At 43.4% G+C, this 18,571-nt stretch overlaps 1 long non-coding RNA gene across 1 annotated transcript in view; it reads right to left on the bottom strand.

The window, feature by feature from the left end:
• LOC120397073 overlaps positions 1 to 17,971 on the bottom strand; it is a 41,637-nt gene extending 23,666 nt beyond the window's left edge. The window contains exons 1-2 of the long non-coding RNA XR_005593657.1: positions 17,835 to 17,971; positions 11,816 to 11,964 (exon numbers count right to left, since the gene is read on the bottom strand). This is a non-coding gene — a long non-coding RNA (uncharacterized LOC120397073). The remainder of the gene's footprint in view (positions 1 to 11,815; positions 11,965 to 17,834) is intronic.
• Positions 17,972 to 18,571: the final 600 nt, after the last annotated feature.

Below are 18,571 nucleotides of genomic sequence, written 5' to 3'. Positions count from 1 at the left end.
TTTCAATGCACTGTAGCAGGGTCCATAGAGGACGTTACTGCATGGCAAGCTATGCACTGTAAATTCACACCCTGGCTTGCTGCACAATAACTTGCCATGTAGACAAGCCCTTCGACTAAGGTCTTCAGAGAAGGGATTGTCTCTTACTACATGAACACACAGCACCTAGAACAGAAGAGCTAGTATCTCAGTTGGGCACTACTGTAGTGTGAATAATAATCACACACACAAAATATATTAGAAGAATGTTGTTTAGGTCAAGCACTCAAAAGCTGGGAAATGTTAGATTTATATTTCCCAGTGCATCCTTAATTCTGCCCAGCCTAGTTCTCTCTCCCCTTCTCCCTCACTTCCGCAGCTATCTAGGCCCTCCCTGTGCAATGCGGTCAGCTGGTTTGGAAGTGGTGTGGGCCCAACTCTTTAGACTGTTCCTGCACAATTATTGTTTGCTACACTGCCAACATTTTCCTGAGCTGCTTGAGCAAGAGAAGGGAAATGGTGACTCTCAACAGTTTATAACAGGGCTCAGCAACCTTTGGCACACAGCTCGCCAGAGTAAGCCCCTTGGCGGGCCGAGAAGGTTTGTTTACTTGCCGCATCCACAGGTTCGTCCGATCGTGGCTCTCACTGGCCACGGTTCACCTCTCCAGGCCAATGGGGGTGGCGGGAAGCGGTGGCCAGCACATCCCTCAGCTCGCGCTGCTTCTCGCAGCCCCCATTGGACTGGAGCAGCGAACCGTGGCCAGTGGGAGCTGCGATCGACTGAACCTGTGGATGCGGCAGGTAAACAAACTGGCCTGGCCCACCAGGGGGCTTACTCTGGCTAGCTGTGTGCCAAAGGTTGCCGAGCCCTGTTATAAACTGTTGAGAGTCACCGTTTCCCTTCTCTTCTCATAAAAAGTTTGCAAGAATCCTTCATAATGCAAATGTTAGGAGTCCTAAATATTGAGATGGCTATGAATTCTGCCTATAATAAATTCCATGAAATTCATAATCTTTAGCATATTATTTCACTTATTAATGGCGATCCATAGAAAAGAGTTGAGAAATGATTTATGCACTTATGATCAAATCTAGAACAGCTGTGTGATGGATTGCTCTTACAACACTAGGATAATGAGCCATGGTATTATGCCGCAAATTATGAAACTGTCCTTTTACCCATCGTATTATGTAATACATGCCCACTGCAAAAGAGATCACCACTAGGTATGCATGAAACTGCTCGATATTTCCGAGGTACTAACAAAATTCTAGTTCATACATAGGAAACAGAGAACAGGAAGAAGAGGCAAAGATAAAAGATTTGAAAGAATAAATTATTCTGTGTAGCTGTCCTTAGAACATAACAATGCCAGGGAGACATTTAAAAGAAGATGGAGAAAAGTGAATTTATTTTTGTTCTGCCCCTCTTTTAGAAGACGCCTAATTCTTTCAATTAATTGATGTGAATGACAGTTGTAGACAACTAATGAGCTACAGATGTCCAACTCTATAAGCTGCAGTCAGGAAAACGTGGCTTATTTATCAGTTCTTTACAAGAAAAAAAAAAGCTTTTTATCTGGTCTGTTTATTTGTGGCTAACATCTGCTATCTTTTCAAAAATCTTTAGCTCCATCTTCAGAGCATTAATGTGTATGCACCTTTAGAGCAAGAGGGGTATGTTAAATATACCTCAGAGCATAGAAGCTGAAACCCTGGAAAAGTACTTGCAAACTAAGTTGCATTATTAATTCTAAAATGCATACCAAGGTGACTCCACATTATTGCTTTGGTGCTACCTGTGTGAATGTCCAAAAATATACTTCAAAGGCTAGGAGAATTAAAGCTTAGCCCAATACAGAAAAGGTCAAATAGAAAAATGCACACATCATGGCCCTGATACAGGAAGGTACTTAGACCCCTGGGCCACTGTAAATAGATTTCAAGGATAGTACATATGTGTTTAAAGTATGCTTAAGTATCTCCCTGAATGGGTGCTTATATTAACAACATGCATGTACCAATGCAATGCAGAGCTGTATGTGGCATGTTAAAGAAAAAGAACAGTGAAAAATTGTGTTGCATTTCATTTACTAAATCACTGGGTACTGAGCTTGGAGGCTCAAAATTCCTTATGATGGTTGACACACAGCTGTTGATACCAGAGGCAGAATATTTTGGAGCCTACAGTGTTCATAAATGGGAACGCTATCATTTGGCAGAGTTAGTGTTGTCAGTTGTATGAGACAGCTGGGTTATAGACTGGTAAGGCTAAGGATGTCAGAGTATGGAATAAAGTAATTCTCAGCTGAGAGCTCCGGTTGCCTTTAGTGTCAGTACTTCCGAGGCATTTCATCACTTGACGGTGCGTGCCAAGTTTGCTTATGGATATGTCAACTTTTTCCTTTCAACTGGCGCTGCTTCTATTTGAAATCAGATGCTGAAATGACTCATGGTTTTGAGGCTGCTATCTCCCTGGATAATGAGAGGAACAAACGTGATATTTTTAGCTTTTTTTGATATTTCACATCGTTTCAGAGTACATACACTCAATGGTCAATTTGTGATTTAGGTTTGCCCTAACATCCTGGGGATTGGGAAATATTCATAACAGTCCTCACAGGTTTGATCCAAAGACTCCAATTGGGTTCAGTAGGCTGTGGATCAGACCCAAATAAATATTTTTACTCATTTTCCAGATTCTGTATAGTTCTACATGCTGTAATTAATGAGCCTCAGAGCCTTATTTTTCCCAGCCACTGATCATGGGTGGTGGGTGAACTCCCCCTTCAGGGAGGCTAGCGCATGCGGCCTCTTCTGCCAAGACACCACCCCCTGCCTGCCGGAGCCCCGAGCTCCCTGTACACTCCACGGCCAAAGGAGCACCAGCCAGCCCAACCCAGCCGCACTGGCCGGCCCACTCCAGCTGCAACAGCCCAAGCACTGGGCCGCTGGCGTGATCCCAGGGCTGGCCTGAGCCGCTGGCCCAACCCCTGAGTAGGTCCAAGCCCCAGCCACTGGCTGCCGACCTGAGTCCCAAGCCAGCTTCAGGGAAGAGGGGGACTGACGGCAGGGCCTTGGGGCAGACCGTGGGTGGGGCTTAGCCACCCCTGGCCTTCACTACCCACTGCTCATGCCACTGATATTTAAAATCAAGAAAGCTAATTTTGCATAGGTTTTGTCAGTAAAAGCTAATTAAAACAATTTAAAAAATTATGATAGCTGGGAGAAGATTGATTAAGACAATTCAAATGAAGCTGGGCATACTGAGTCCAAGAGACATGTCCTGAAGCAAACCTAAATAATTTCCGATTGTCCCCCCTGTTTGGAAATGAAATTCTTCCAGACATACAGTGCCTTGCAGCCTACTTTAGCATCTCTACATCTCTCTATCAAATAGCCTGTAAAAATAATAGTCATGATAATAATGAATCTGCTCCTACTCCTCTTGTGGTCAAGTTTGTTTGCCATTGCCTTCAGTGGAAACAGGATGAGATCCAGTAATAATTAAAATGGTAAGGTACCTCAAGATGCTTAACAGGATATGATGTATGTTCCTCTCAGCCTTCTGTGAATTCTCGTGCTCAATTGGAGCATGCAAAGTGCAATAAACTCTATTGTGCCTGTCTGAGAAGTGTAACTAATAACACGATGTCCAAATCATTGAGTTGAATATTGGTGGTTGTTGTTGCTCTGTACAGTACTTCTTTTTAGAGTAGCTTAGGCAGGCACAAAAGGACAAAGGATAATTTTTGTCTGTGAAATAGCAACTGCTGGCAAAATGCTGTTTTCACACATATTTGAACAAAGCAGCTGTTTCATTCCTAAGATTGTATTTTAAAAAAGGTATACCAGAAAGTATAGAAAACACCAGACTAGCAGAAGAAACATTAATGGAAAATAGGTAGAATTTTAGGAATCTGTACAACACCCACAAATGTAAATACAGGTATAAAGAACATCTGTTTGTGGGGGAGGAGGGATGTGTTTGGGAGAACTTCATCCCAAAGCAGAGGACAAGATGGTATGCTCCACTTAGCTCTAGAAATGAAATTAAACTCAGGACCATAAAGGCTGTTATGCAACAATTTAAACTCCAACCCTGAAAACACTTGTCCACATTTATTCAACGGGGCTACTTACAGTTGTGAGGAAAGTGACACACCTGTGACAACATTTGCAGGAACGGGCGCGGGAGATTCAGCATGTACTTAACTTGAAGCATGTGCATGCTTGAAGTTAAGTGCTTCAGTGCTAAGCTGGATATGGATGACATTATTCACCTGCTTAATGTTATGTGCTTTACTGAATCAGGACCCTAAGTGTTTAACCTCAGTTTTAAGTGGTGCACAGGATCTTGTGTGCATCTGTGTAGGGCTCAATTTCACCTTTATATTCATTTATGTATATCAAACATTTGCTATGATTAACAACATATGCTAATCAAGACAAAGTTCGTCCAAGGACGGCAATACAGAGAGAGAGAGAGAGATCTTAATCCATAGTGGTTGAACAAACCATTTAGTTAACATAAAAGGTAAAATGGTATTGGTAGAGTGCCCCAAAAGAATATTATCAGCAGCTCTAGCCACCCCTGTCCTATTCACTCTGGATGTTCGATTATACCTGACTCTGGTGTCAGTATACTGGCGCTGCAGCAGGAAGTAAATTGTACCTCACAAAGTGATGTAGTAGCAGGAGTATGGCATCCCCCAAAGCAGAAGGCCTCTCAGTGCTCCTTTCAGAACAGTGCATCCTCCCTAGCACCCACCCCCCAAAATGAAGGGCTCAATACAGTCTTAAAAAACGATTCCTCAAAGTGTAGAAGGTCAGATTCTTTCACAGACAGCAGCTGCTCATCCAGCTCTCTGCCCTCTCCTGAACCACAAAGCCCAGTCCCCAAGGCACAACTTTGGAGCCGTTTCCACAAAATCAGATAAAGCAAGGAATTAGAATTCTTTCTCCACGTCCTTCCCACTCCAGAGGCCAAAATCAACCAATCAGGTTCTCAGAAGGGAGCCAAATCAGTCCCTAGAAAATTAGGTATGAGCATTCTCCTCTCTCATTGAGTCTCTCTGTACTGTGCTCTTAAAAATTATTACAGAAGCCAGTGTGATGATATCAGGTCTTCTGAAAGGAATTAACTACCACAAATTAAAAATAAAAAAGTACATATGTAAGAAAGAGAGTGAGAATGACCAGTACTGCAATTAGCTGGGTTTAGTCAAGCTTTCCTTTCATGCTATTTTAATTTTTTAAAAACATTTTTCACTTTTAAATGAAATGTTTGCCCTAGTTCTTCAGTCATTGCTGTAACTCCCCGCTGCCTTCACACCAAAAGAGCCTGGGTATTCTCTGGTTTTAATTTGCTTCATCTCTTTCTGCTAATTGGTGTGAGCAGGCAATCTGATCTTGTCAGCGTAAAGAGTGGCGGATACAAAAATCAGGTCAGCAAATTTGATGACTAATGAGCGTTAATACATGTGCTTACAGGTATGTGTAAGTCACATTGCTGTGTATAGGTGGTGTATAGTTGGTCCTCTATTATCAGTACATTTCAAGTACTGTTCCAAAAGCTACCAGTCGAATGTGATGATATGGACTTCGGATGAATTTCTGTGAAACAAGGCAGATTTAGGAGAAAATACTCTCTGAGTCTGGCAGTACTGATATCATACATATCCAAAATATGTAAGTCCTGCTTACTTCAGCAAACTTTGATTGAGTGGAATAAATGCAAAATATTCAAGAGAAATAAGAAAGAAGGACTTGGGACTCAATCACTGATGCAAGCAGCATGAGACTGTGAAGATCAGTAAAGGCAGCATGCACATTTCTGCTCAGCTAAACAAAGGGGGGGGGAATTCTTCTCTCAGTTATAACACTGCCACTGAGTGCAAAATTAGGCCCAATGGCTCTGAGTTAACCCAGGTAAAACAAACCTATATCAATTATCTGAAGCTTCTAACTGGCCATGAACTTAGTGCCAGAAACTCTTTGTAGGATGTGTGGTATTATAAGGCTCTGTAAGATTAACCTCATGACTGAACCTATTTAAAGTGTAAACACAATGTAACTAATAAGAGTTGACTCTAAAACCACATTAAATATGTAACAAAAGAGGCAATAATCATAATTACTATAGCCTTGTAGCTCAGCAGGTATTATCCTTGACTCTTGAGAGCTTCCCTTAAAAAGAAGATACCTATTACAGAAGGCATGTAATGGAAAACATAATTCAGTCACTAGCTTGTTATATTTTCTTAGGAATCTATGTGGGGGTGGAGGGCCAACAATATGTCACCTTGGCTGTGTCTCTTAGCCCACCTACGTCTGCCCCATGACCACTCAGTGCAGTCTCTGGCCCCATATGACCTCCTTAGAGACCAGCAGCAAGTCCTACATTGGGCCTTGGAAAGGAAAATAATGCAGCCGAGCCCTTTCCTTTTGCTTGGGAAAGTAGGGAAATTCACACACAGAGGATCAGTTCTGTGCATGGACCTGGTGGAAGGCAACATCCCTAGATCATTATCCTTTGAAACGAACAAAGCATCTAAAGTGAAGCATTCTGAAATTCAGAAGTAAACAGTGGTTTGTTGGGGTAAAGGGCCAAGCCAAATATTTCAGCAGACTTCTGGAAGCCTCAAGAGCTTCCAAATGTCTATAAAATTAGTCACTTTCCTAATTACAGATCCCACTTTCTGGTTGTAGCTTTGAGAATGGGCCTTTTGCAAATCTACATGTCAGCACCACATGGTCCATGTGCATCCAACAGCTAGCCCTGTATCTGGGGCTACATTTAAGTGCTTTTTTATATTAAACCATATTTCTCAGTTTATTCATGCTCAGAGGTGAAACTGAAATTTCAGACTACTGCTGTAACAGGAACTATTTTACTTGATATATATGTGCATGAATAATATTGGAGCAACTGACAACAAAGAGAGAAGGATGAGGCCCTATCTCAGTCATGGAGAAACTACCTCAGTGTATTTGTGTCTCCTTACAATGTATTCATTGCTTTATGCACCCAAAGGCTGCCTTGGAGTTTGTTGATAAATTGTATAGTCAATTGCTTGACCAGACTTTGGGTCATTTATTTTTTTTTATGAAATATACTCAAGAGGCCAAATAACTAGTGTGAGTCAAGTTTATTAATATCGTAAAGGAAAAAGGTTCTATATGATACCAATCACCAAAGAGCAGTACAGTGTAGCGATGTTACGTTCATCTTATGCAGATGGTATGCTCCCCAAATTACACATTTCAGCTGGTATTTATATGATTTTATAAGTTACATCTTTCTTTACACATCACTAAAATCCAATCTATCCGCTTGTTTCAGTTCCCTAACTTGTTGCTCTACGAGTAATATCCCCATGGGTGCTCCACTCTAGGTGTGCTTGCGCCCCTACATCTTTGATCAGAGATTTCACATAAGAGTGTCCATTCAGTCCATGCATGTGTGTTACTAAGTCACTAGTAGTCTTTAGCTTCCTAATTTAAACAAAAAATAAATAGATAGATATTTAGTTAGATACTTAGATAAAATAGTTCTATTTCACTTCCAGTTTCAAACATTGTCTGTCATGCTGGGAGGCAATCCTGGTGAGCGATGGACACTCCTGGTACATTCATTGCCACAAGGAATCTGACGTTGCTCAGAAGTGTAACATTGTCTGGCATTGAAATCTAGAGCCAGAAAAAGCAGGGAAATCAAACTTCATCTCCTCATGATGAAGAGCTTGCTGCGCCCAGCTTCTGACCCAGACCAGGAGACCCCCCCCCCACACACACACACACTGGTCTCCAAGTAAATCTGCTGCCTCCACTGTTTCTGAGCCACATTCCTTGAGGACATCTAAAAGGAAGACTTCCAACAATTGCACACAAGTTTTCTAGGTAGAGAATCTACCTCAAAGAAATTGCAGTCTCTGATTACTTCAGTGACTTAGGCACCATCTGCTCTCCAAACTGGTACCCATGAGGCTGCTGGTTCCTCTGGTACTGAGAGCACTGCTAAACCAAAAGACTGCAAAGTCTCTGGCCTGGAGAGATCATCAGTACCATCAGAGGACCAAGGAGGCAAGAAGAGCTCTTTCTTCTACTGAAGAAGCCTGCTTGGGGCTCCAGGTGCACTTTCCTTGGACCACCCAAGACTCATGGTACCATCTTCTCCCTCAGCCACTATCACTTTCGTGCAAGCCATGGATTTAGTACTGCGGGAGTTTTTTTTCCCCTGAGATCTAGCTGTATCTGAGATGCCTGACTCACCACTGCTCAGCTCCAACATATTTTTGGTACTGAGGACATTTGAGATCTCTGGAAATTCACCCTGTACTAATGGTTTCACCTTAGATATCTCTTGATGCTCTACTGTTTCACAGTGATTTAAAGGAAGAGAATTTAGATGAAGACTTTGCCTTGGTCTCCCAAATATCGGTACAGGGCTCTTCTCCTCATTCCTATAAAGACCCCTTTCCAGAAGTGCCTGAAGAAGCTATTACCACTCATGACACATGGCCTCAGCCAGCAATTCACTTGTATGAGCACCTATAGTGCCCCCTCCTATGTCTTATGCACCACCTCCTTGGCCATTCTAAGACCCTTGGGCAGCCTATCACCAGCAATTCTCCAGGGTTTCAAGCACCACTTATCTCAGAGGTAGACAGCCTTCATCACTCCCCATCTCCAGGAGGCCCAATCCATAGGATTAAACCTTTGAGGAGCAAGAACCTAGAGTTGATGAAGAGGTCTCTCCGCTGGTCAACATCTCTTCATCTCCAGATGAAGCAGTTATGCCCACTCCTCAGTCCTAAGTGGATGATTTTAAACAGGTTCCAGCTCTGGTCAAGATAATTGCTGACTCCTTGCAGATCCCTCTTGAAATTTAAGAATCACGTCATAAACTGCTTGACATCCTGCCTACAGCTTCATCTGCCCACACAGCCTTGCCTGTCAATGAGGCCCTTCTGGACCCTACAACCCCGGCTACAATTCCACCTACATGCAAGAGAGCAGATAAGAAATATTATGTTCCAGTTAAAGACTCAGAGTTTCTATTCTCTCATCCCTATCCTAGTTCTTTGGTGGTCTATGCAGTTAATGAACATGAAAGGCAGCATCCTGCTAAATCTATGCCCCATGACAAAGATCATAAATGTCTAGACCTAACTGGCAGAAAATCTTTTTTGTCACCATCTTTGCAATACAGAATCGCTAACTACCAGTGTTAATGGTGAAAAATAATCATAAAAATTACACCAAACTGAATTATTTTGTGGAGCAACTATCAGCTGAGCACAGACAGCAGTTCTAGGCAATTATTATGGAAGGCCAGCTGCTCACCAGAATATTGCTGCAAGCCTCTCTCAACACTGCTGATACTGCAGCCCATTCAATCTCTACAGCAGTAGTTATGAGAAGGATGTCCTGGCTCCAGTTTTTGGGTTTTCCTAAGGAGGTACAAAATATAGTTGAGGACCTCCACTTTGATGGTTCTAAACTGTTTGCTGACAGTACCACCAAATCTTTGTGCACATTAAAGGACACCAGGGCTACTTTTTCTCTTGGGATCTATACATCTGCCTATAAGTGAAGGTTTAGCAAATCTCAGATGGCTCAGCGATCCTGTCCTACCCAATTCCCAATCACCCAGAGATCATATGAACCACAACACAAAAGACAGACGTTCCAGAGATGGAAACCCCCAACCTCTCAGCCTTCGACCTCAAAGCCTTCCACCTCCAAGCACCAATTTTGATGAGGTGATCAAGGATCTGAGTTACCATCCTCATCCTTACCAGTTGCACTAATTCAACTTTCTCCCTTCAGTGGCCACCTTTACCACTTCAGGCAGGCCTGGGAGTCGATTACTAATACATGGTTTTGAGATTGTATCCACAGGGTACTCCATCCATTTTACTTCTTTTCCACTAACCAACCCCACCTTCTCCATCCCTTTTCAAGAACCCCTCTCATAAGAGCTTGTTTCATCAAGAAATAGACTCTCTCCTTCAAGTGGTGCTATAGAACCAGTTCCCATGCAGCACAGAGGAAAAGGGTTTTATTCTAGGTACTTCCTGGTGCCAAAAAAGAATGGTGGTTGGAGACCCATCCTAGATTTGAGGCTAGTCAACACATATGTGAAGGCCACAAACATTCAAAATGGTAACACTTGCAGTGATAATTCTGTCACTAGATCCAGGGGATTGATTCTCAGCCCGCAACCTTCAGGATGCATATTTTCACATTGCAATCCATCTATCTTACAAATAATTCCTGTTTTACTGTGAGCCAGGACCACTTTCACTACAGGATGCATCCTTTTGGCCTGTCATCTGTCCCGCTGGTCTTTTCAAAGATCATGTCAGTAGTAGCCATGCAAATCCACAGGAAATAATTTTGAGGTTCCCTTACCTGGACGATTGGCTGCTGAAAGGTTGCTCCCTAGAACTAACTTCATGGAAAACCTTCATAGCCATAGCTCTCTTTCTCAAAATGGGCTTATAATTAAACATTCAAAAATCCACTTTGACCCCTGTGCAAAAGTTGCAATTCATAGGATCTCAGCTCAGTTAAGTAGCAGCAAGAGTCTACCTCCCACTGCACATGTCCATGGCCCTTTCTAACTTAGCCAATACACTGCAATTCAGCCCACAAGCCCTGGTCAAGAACTGTCTCCAGTTGTTGGAGCACATGGTAACAGGTACTTTCATAATAGACTACAGTATAGAGTCCAAATGCACTGCCTTCAGGGGTGGCTCAGGACTTCTTTATTCACCAAATAGACAGTTTAAATACACTGCTTTCAAAAATCACCTTCATAAAGGAATCCCTCAACTGGTGGAAAGACGATTGCAATGTTTGTGCAGGACTTTCTTTTTCACATCCTTTCCCAATGATTGTCATAATGACAGATGCATCCGTGCTAAGGCGGGGAGCCCATCTGGACACTCACGCAGCCCAGAGCACACTGTGTATCAACCTTCTGGAACTCAGTGCAATCAGATACAGCTGTTCCAGTTTCTACCACTAGTCGGAGCAAACACCTAAAGGTCATGATGAACAACTTGTCATGCATGTTCTATATCAGCTGATAAGGAAGGGCAAGGTCCACCACCGTCTGCGCCGAGGCTGTCAAGCTTTGGAATTCATAGACTCATAGACTTAAGGTCAGAAGGGACCATTATGATCATCTAGTCTGACTTCCTGCATAATGCAGGCCACAGAATCTCACCCACCCACTCCTGTAACAGACCCCTAACCTATGTCTGAGTTATTGAAGTCCTCAAATCATGGTTTAAAGACCTCAAGGTGCAGAGAATCCTCCAGCAAATGACCCGTGCCCCACACTGCAGAGGAAGGCGAAAAACCTCCAGGGTCTCTGCCAATCTTCCCTGGAGGAAAATTCCTTCCCGACCCCAAAATATGGCAATCATATTGGTGAATATGCAATCACATTGTTATCAGGGCAGCCTATCTTCCAGGAGTTCAGAATATGACAGCGTACTCACTCAGCAGGCACATCTTCCAAGACCACAAGTGGGAGACAGAGTCTATTATACTCCTCCACAGATGCCATCAATGGGGTACCCGCCAAATAGACCTGTTCACCACAGCAGTGAACAAGAAATATGCCCAGCTCTGCTTCAGAAGCAGGCTGGGTCACCGATCCCTTGGGGATACCTTGCACCTTCACTGGTCATCGGGTCTACTCTATGCATTCCCACCGACTCATCTAATATCCAAAGTTCTACTCAAAATAAAAAAGGACAAAGCTAGAGTCTTTCCAATAGTTCTGACCTGGCTCAGACCAACATGGTTTCCTTACCTGATACAGCTGGCTGTTTACTCACCAGTCACTCTCCAGGCTGCTCCTTGTCTCCTCTTCCAGGAAGACAATAAGATCCCTTCATCCCATATTCTGAGTTCTTCATCTCAAAGCATGGCTGGTCAATGGTTTACAGGATTAGAAACAATCTGTTCAGAGGAGGTAAAAAGAGTACTATTACACAGCAGAAAACAGTCTATTCACTACATGTACTCTCAAAAATATTCTACCAACAGCCCCCTTACTGCCAGATATACTGGACTATCACTAAAAAGCTCTGGGCTGTCACTGACCTCCATTAGAGTCCACCTAGCAACTATCACAGCTTTCCATTCTCCAACAATTTTTTTTCTATTTTTGCTCACCAATTGACAATGAGGTTCCTTAGGGGGCTAGGAAATCTTTTTCTGGCAATCAAGCATCCTACACAGACCTCAGTCTGGTCCTTAAATGCCTTACAAGACCACCATTTGAACTGATAGCTACCTTTTCACTCCTCCATTTATCAATGAAAACAGTATTCCTGATAGCCATCATGTCAATATGATGGGTTTGGGAAATAGGGAGTATATCCCCCTTTCACAATACTTTAAGTCACATTATGACCACACCACAATTTTTTTCCAAAAATTTCCTACAAGTTCAAACCCCTGGGCTGGGCTGCGGTGCACTTTGCCGAGCAGATGTCTGGTGCCACTGCCAGCCTGCCAGCAGGTGGCTAAAGGACTGACTAGAACAACATGAATGGCATGTTGTGATTGGGCTCCCTCTGTGAGGGCTGATGGCTCGATCGATGACGGTGACTATACTTCAAAGCTAATACCATACAGACAAGTCCTGCTTTCTTTTCTCAGATGAAACTTCCATTAATTTCATTGAGAGCTTTGACTGAATTAAGTGGTCTAATCACCTACATAAGAATACTGTGGTGGTAATCTTGGCTGGAGATGGGGTGTAGGGTGGGAAAGTACTGACTTGTTTGTATTATCATGACCTTCCCAAGGCCTCACTGCTGCCCATGGACTTGGAGATCATGTTCTACAATATTTAGGAAGTTGGGGATGGAGAGCAAAGATCAGCATCGTTCTCCCATCCTAAAGTGGTATACAGGCAAGTGTGACTGTATTATCCAGTGCTCCATACCTGTATGCTAACTCAGAGGAGAGGTAGTTATTGTACCAGGCCAGTGGTAGCACATCCCACCTGATAGTGCAGATGCATGAGAAGCCAGAGAATTCACACGGAAGGAGAAGCTAGGGGTTGCCTTTTCCAGTGGATTCCCCTGCATCTCTTGCATTAGGAGACTGCACCTCTGCCTGCCAAATGGAAGATTAGAAGAGAATTTGGTGAGTTCCAGATTTTCTGTTCTCTCCATCCCCCTTTGCAAGTATCTTCCATGTGAAGGTGCAATTTGCTCTAAGGACTGGAAGATGTGTTCATTAAAGGGCCCATGCCAAGGCCTTTGAAGTATTATCAAAGGCTTTTCCATGCCCATTTATCCTCTATACACAAATATATCCAACCTGTATCACTTCTGAGTGCCAGAGAAATTTAAAGATAGACATAGATGGCATAATTTGGCTATGGATTATTCCAGTTTCATACCATTGTAGTTCCGTTATTACCTAGCTCTCATATAGCAATTTTCGTCCATTGATCTCAAAGCACTTTACAGTGGAGGAAAATATCATTATCACCAATTGATGGATGGAGAAACGAAGGCACAGAGCGGTGAAATGACTTGTCCAAGGTCATACTGCATGTCAGGAGCTGAGCCAGGAATAGAATACTGGTGTCCTGAGTCCCAGTAAAGTGCCCTATCCCCGGAGACTCACTGCCTTCTAATTAAAAATCAATGGAGTTACACTGGTGTAAATCTGGAGTGACTCAATGGTGAATCTGACTCAGGAATGTTGCCTACAGTAAGTAACCAAAACATGACACCATTAACTTTCTACACATACAGGAAATTGATCCCATCTTGCTGCATTTCCAGAATTCTTGAGCGGAGTTCTAAACAATCCCTGGATAAATTAAGCCTTCCTGTAACTAAATTAATGAGATAAAATATGCAGTTTGAGTAGAGAACCCATTTCCAGCACTTTAACAGTATGTATGAGAGAGAGAAATTCTTTATTTCCCAGTAGGACATGAAGCTGTGACACATTTCACCAGGTGTTTCATACCTACTTGCTCACATAGAGGACGCAGAACTCATAGAAAGTGCATAATCACGCCTTATCTCGCTGAATTATTTTGGGGGGATTTTACAAAGCTCTGTCTGCTTGCAACTGCTGAATTCCTCTTGTCATTTCTCCTTATCCTTGCGTGTTACAATGCATCATTCGATTAGCCCATGGCTTAGAGCTCATTTAGCTATCATTTTTCTTTTTGTGCTTAATAATGTTTGCTAATGTTTTTCGCAGAGTTCTTGTACACAACAAATACCTGCCTAGTGACTGTAGCTAACAGATGAAGAAAACAATCATTTCAGTGCAAAATAATTTGTTTGCTTAGTCATGAGCCACTGTTAGTCATAAAATCTATGATAAGATGGAAGAAGCCATGAGTGACAGCAGAAAATACCCAATAAAGAAACAAATGACATGCATTCTTAATGTACCAAATTAAGTTATTTTTTTAATGAGAGTTGATTGGATTATTTATTACCTCAATAAGATCACATTAGTCATTTTACTCATCCAATTCTATTTTTGATTCCATTGTTATTCTTTTGTAAATAGTCAAAGGTGACTAGCATCTCTTTTCTTCACCATCATCCTTGCCTCCTAAACCATGATTATCATCATCATCAATATCAAACCATTCAACCCTACGGTGATCTCTGAACAGTATTCTTCCTGCACCATCTGCCATGTAACTTTGTTCACAGAGTATTTCCATCCCAAATTTAGACGGATATCTGATTTAGTTTAGCAAACAAACCTTCCCAGGATGATCAAAACCTTCCTTGCCACAGAGTTGGAAAAGAAGCCCAAGTGTTTTAAAGACACATAGGATATTTTTAAGCAAACGTTTTAGCACTTTACCAGAATTCTCAGATGTGAACCTAAACAAGATGACTTGAAGAGTGAGAAACTGCTGCCACCTGCAGTTGAAAGTTAGTAATTTTCAGTTACATAGGGTGTGTATGAACTTGCACATGTAATTGTGATCAGTTACATTGTTGTGCTATAACTCCCCTGTTGTCCACATCAGAAACACATTGCTGAAGGGCAGTTTAGTGTGGGAAAGCTAGTATGCCTGAGCAGTGTTGGTGTGTATATGTCTCTGCTATGGCATGGCCCTGTACCCATTCTATGGTGGACAGGGGTAGGGGGCGTGTTCCAGGTCACGGCTATCGAGAGTCCTCCGGGGCCATTCCCACAATGCATTGATCCCTTTTGCTGCCTGACCCTTAGCCAAAGGTATAAAGGTCCCTGACCAGCCCATTGCTATCAGTAGTAGCAGCCTATGTTGAGCACTTCAGAACAGTTTTCTGCTGAAATCTATTGATCAGTACAGGTGATCATGGTCTGAGAGCAGGCACCTAGTCTCTGGAGCACACTCTGCAGTCCTGAGCAATGTGTGGTCAGAGTACACCATCCTCCAGGAGCATACACCTGTAGCAGGAGATTTCATAGAGGCTGGAGAAGGTGGCATTCACCAGACTGTGTCCAGTGCTTGGAGCACATGAAGGTCCTGTGACTCCTGTACCGAAGGACGAAGGACTCCAACAATTGTTCCAGAAGGGGACTTAGCACATGCCCATGCTTTGAGCTGGACAGGGTGTAAGGATCTGGAAACTAGAAACTGGGTCTGCAGTCAGGACAGCTCATGTTCCCACAGTATCACCAAGAAGCCAGGCAGAGGTACAGCCAGGGAGCACTGTGGAGAGTAGGCACTACAGGAAGTACTGCCCAAAGATGCAGAATGATGGTACCATGTGGCCATCTGGTAGGCCAAGCTTCCTATTTAATCCCAGTGGTTGTCCCAGGAAGTTGTCTGGGCAACCACACAGACTTCAGGCCACTGCAATGCCAGACTTGCTTGATTTCCTGATCTCCAGCCTCCAACTCCAGACTGATTCTGACCCTGATTCCTGCCTCTCGATTCTACCCAGGTACTGCCTATGACCTCTGGTCTCCACCTGGGCCTGACTCTGACCCTAACTCTTCCGTATGGGACCTGGCTCTTGCAATTCCTCCAACTGCTGCTCGGTGACTACCTTGTGTGCGCACACTTCAGCCCCGTTGTGACTGCTAGGCCAGATCACCTACGTCCAGGTTGCTTATACCAGGTGCTCTCTAGAACTGCATGTACAGAGTCCGAAGTCACTCTTGAATTCCTCCTCAATCCTGCTGGCCTCATTGTATGATGGGACACTGATGAGAGAAAGGGCAATGAAGCACCAGTGGGAGAGGAGCATATGATTCTGCACCTCTATCTGGTGAACCCAGTTAAGGAAGTCCTGCCCCAGGAGCCTGAGCACCCAAAGTTACTGCAAGAACCAGAACTTAAGGCTGGTAAGGTTTTTTTTTTTTCTCTCAATGGACCCCCACCATCCCCAACAACATCCTCTCTTGCCACACTGTTACATGCCAGAGCCTCCCCACCACCACCAAGCCCTCCCCCACCACTCCACTGCAACATGGTCCAGGAGCAGCACACGGCTGTAAATCAATGATTTTACTGAAATCCCATGAACCACTGTACAGCATTTAGCAGAGTCTATAACAGATTATTAATGAGCAGTCCCCTTGCCCTGTATCTGCTCATTTCTCAGCCAGCACTGAAAGCAATAGCCCTTGGGCAGTGCAAAATAGGGAGGAAATGGAGGAAGGAAAGGAGGAAGGAAGGGAGTGAGTTTTAATAGGGCCTGGGTGAAGGCACTTTGTGCAAAGACCCAACGCCACCCATCTCGCACTCCTGTCTTTCCTTCCCTTTATGAACGAGAGCCACACACAAGAGGGGTGGTGGTGGTTGGTGGCTTTTTCTGCAGCCCTGTTATGTCTGGGAAAGGAAAGGGAACTGATGAAAGTTTGTCCGAGGAAAGTCAGAGTGGTTTGTTCCCCGTGACCCTTAGAAATGCTAATTACCATTTCCAGTGCCTGGTGTGTGGCCTTTCCCAGTGCTGAGTCACTCTGCAGAAGAGGGGTGGGTGAAGCATCCACTCCAGCAGTTCCACAAACACAGTACCATGTCCCTTAGAAGTGGAGAGGTAACTGGTTTGCAGTGTTAATCCAAAAGATCAGGGAAGAAAATACACTTCTGGAGTCACTCTGTTTCTCCATCTCTTTCAATGTAGTTCTCTGGACACGGGCTGGACCACTGATGCAGGGAGATTGGAGTGGAAGGTTGGACATTTTCTGTGGTTCTCTCTTCTTCTTCCAAGAGAACTCAATCTGCTAGCATAGAATACAGTAAATTTCCTCTAGGGTTGCCACCTAGTCCTATAAGCATAATTTAGCAAAATTTTGGTGTAGCGGAAATTCAAGCTGGTTCTTCAGGTGGAACACCAGGGCAAATGTGCTTGGTCCACATTCATAGATCATCAAACAGCTCCACTCAGCACTACAGAGAGGGGTGATCATTAGGAGAAACATCTCTCTGGCATAAGTGGCCGGATGTCCGCCACAGGATTGGAAAGCCACTTCTCTTTTCCGGTCTGGGACCTGGAAAACTGCAATGAGAGCATGCTGGATACCCAGCACAACATCCTCTGCAGGCACCCAAAATCCTTGGCAATTGTAGCCTGATCTATAGATTATGAATAAAAATTCCCAGTTATCCCTTTTGAGGGTTGACAGGTTCTCATCCCAAGATCAGGCCCAGTATTAATAAAATTATTGTACAGTTGGGAACCCCAATGTGAACAGGTGCAACACTCACACTATAGGAACTCATTTATATTTACAAATAAATAATGTATTAATACATTTAGCAAAGTCACACAAACTCTAACTCAGTACGGTAGATAAAGATAATACAGAAAGTACATCTGAACATCCATACTCACACCATCCCTGAAATGTTAGCCATTATCTTCCTCATCTGTCACCCTCCTCATCTCTCTCCTACTGCCCCCAGGCTGGAATGCCACTTTTATAATATGTTAGGCTGACGTTACCATGTCTAATGCATATTCAGTAGGAGTTTTTCCCTGTTCTGTATTTGGTTGTCGTGGTAATAGAATCTTGTTGCCATTGCAACTGAGTTAGATTATTAGGGGATAGCCCAGCCCGTTTTGGCTGGTTTTTGGTTAGTTCAGTGTGTGGCATAAATAGCTGCTTTCAAGGTTTACAGCTTTCTGTGTCTGAAGTGATTTCTTCCTAAAACTGTTGCTCCCAAGGATATAACACTCCTCTCTTCCTTATTTGTATTTCCTCCCCTTACCAATGTTAAGGTGTCCTTCTTCTATAGGTTAGTGTATTTATGATTTCACCCCATTATCATATATGTCAATTCATTGCCATGGCACTCTTGTGGTTGGATGTTCCCCAAAACATATGAGTTATCTAAGTTTATCTATGCCAAAGTTCATAGGCCTCAAGACCCATGCTAACTGCTGAAGCCAATCTCTTACAGGACACAAGCCTGTAGGTTCCTTGCATTACTGCTGAATATAATAAAGCAGATTATAATGCAGAGCAGTGAATATAATAGAGGTAAACTGGCCCACTGGATGACACAATGGAATCCTCCAAAGCATCCAGGAGGGGAATGTCCCTGTAGCCCAGCCTGCGTTCAGCCCCC

The sequence above is a fragment of the Mauremys reevesii genome, linkage group 2 (genome assembly GCF_016161935.1).
Source record: "Mauremys reevesii isolate NIE-2019 linkage group 2, ASM1616193v1, whole genome shotgun sequence".
NCBI lineage: Eukaryota > Metazoa > Chordata > Testudines > Geoemydidae > Mauremys > Mauremys reevesii.
The sequence above is the reverse complement of the archived record's forward strand: the minus strand, read 5'-3'. Positions and strand labels throughout refer to the sequence as shown.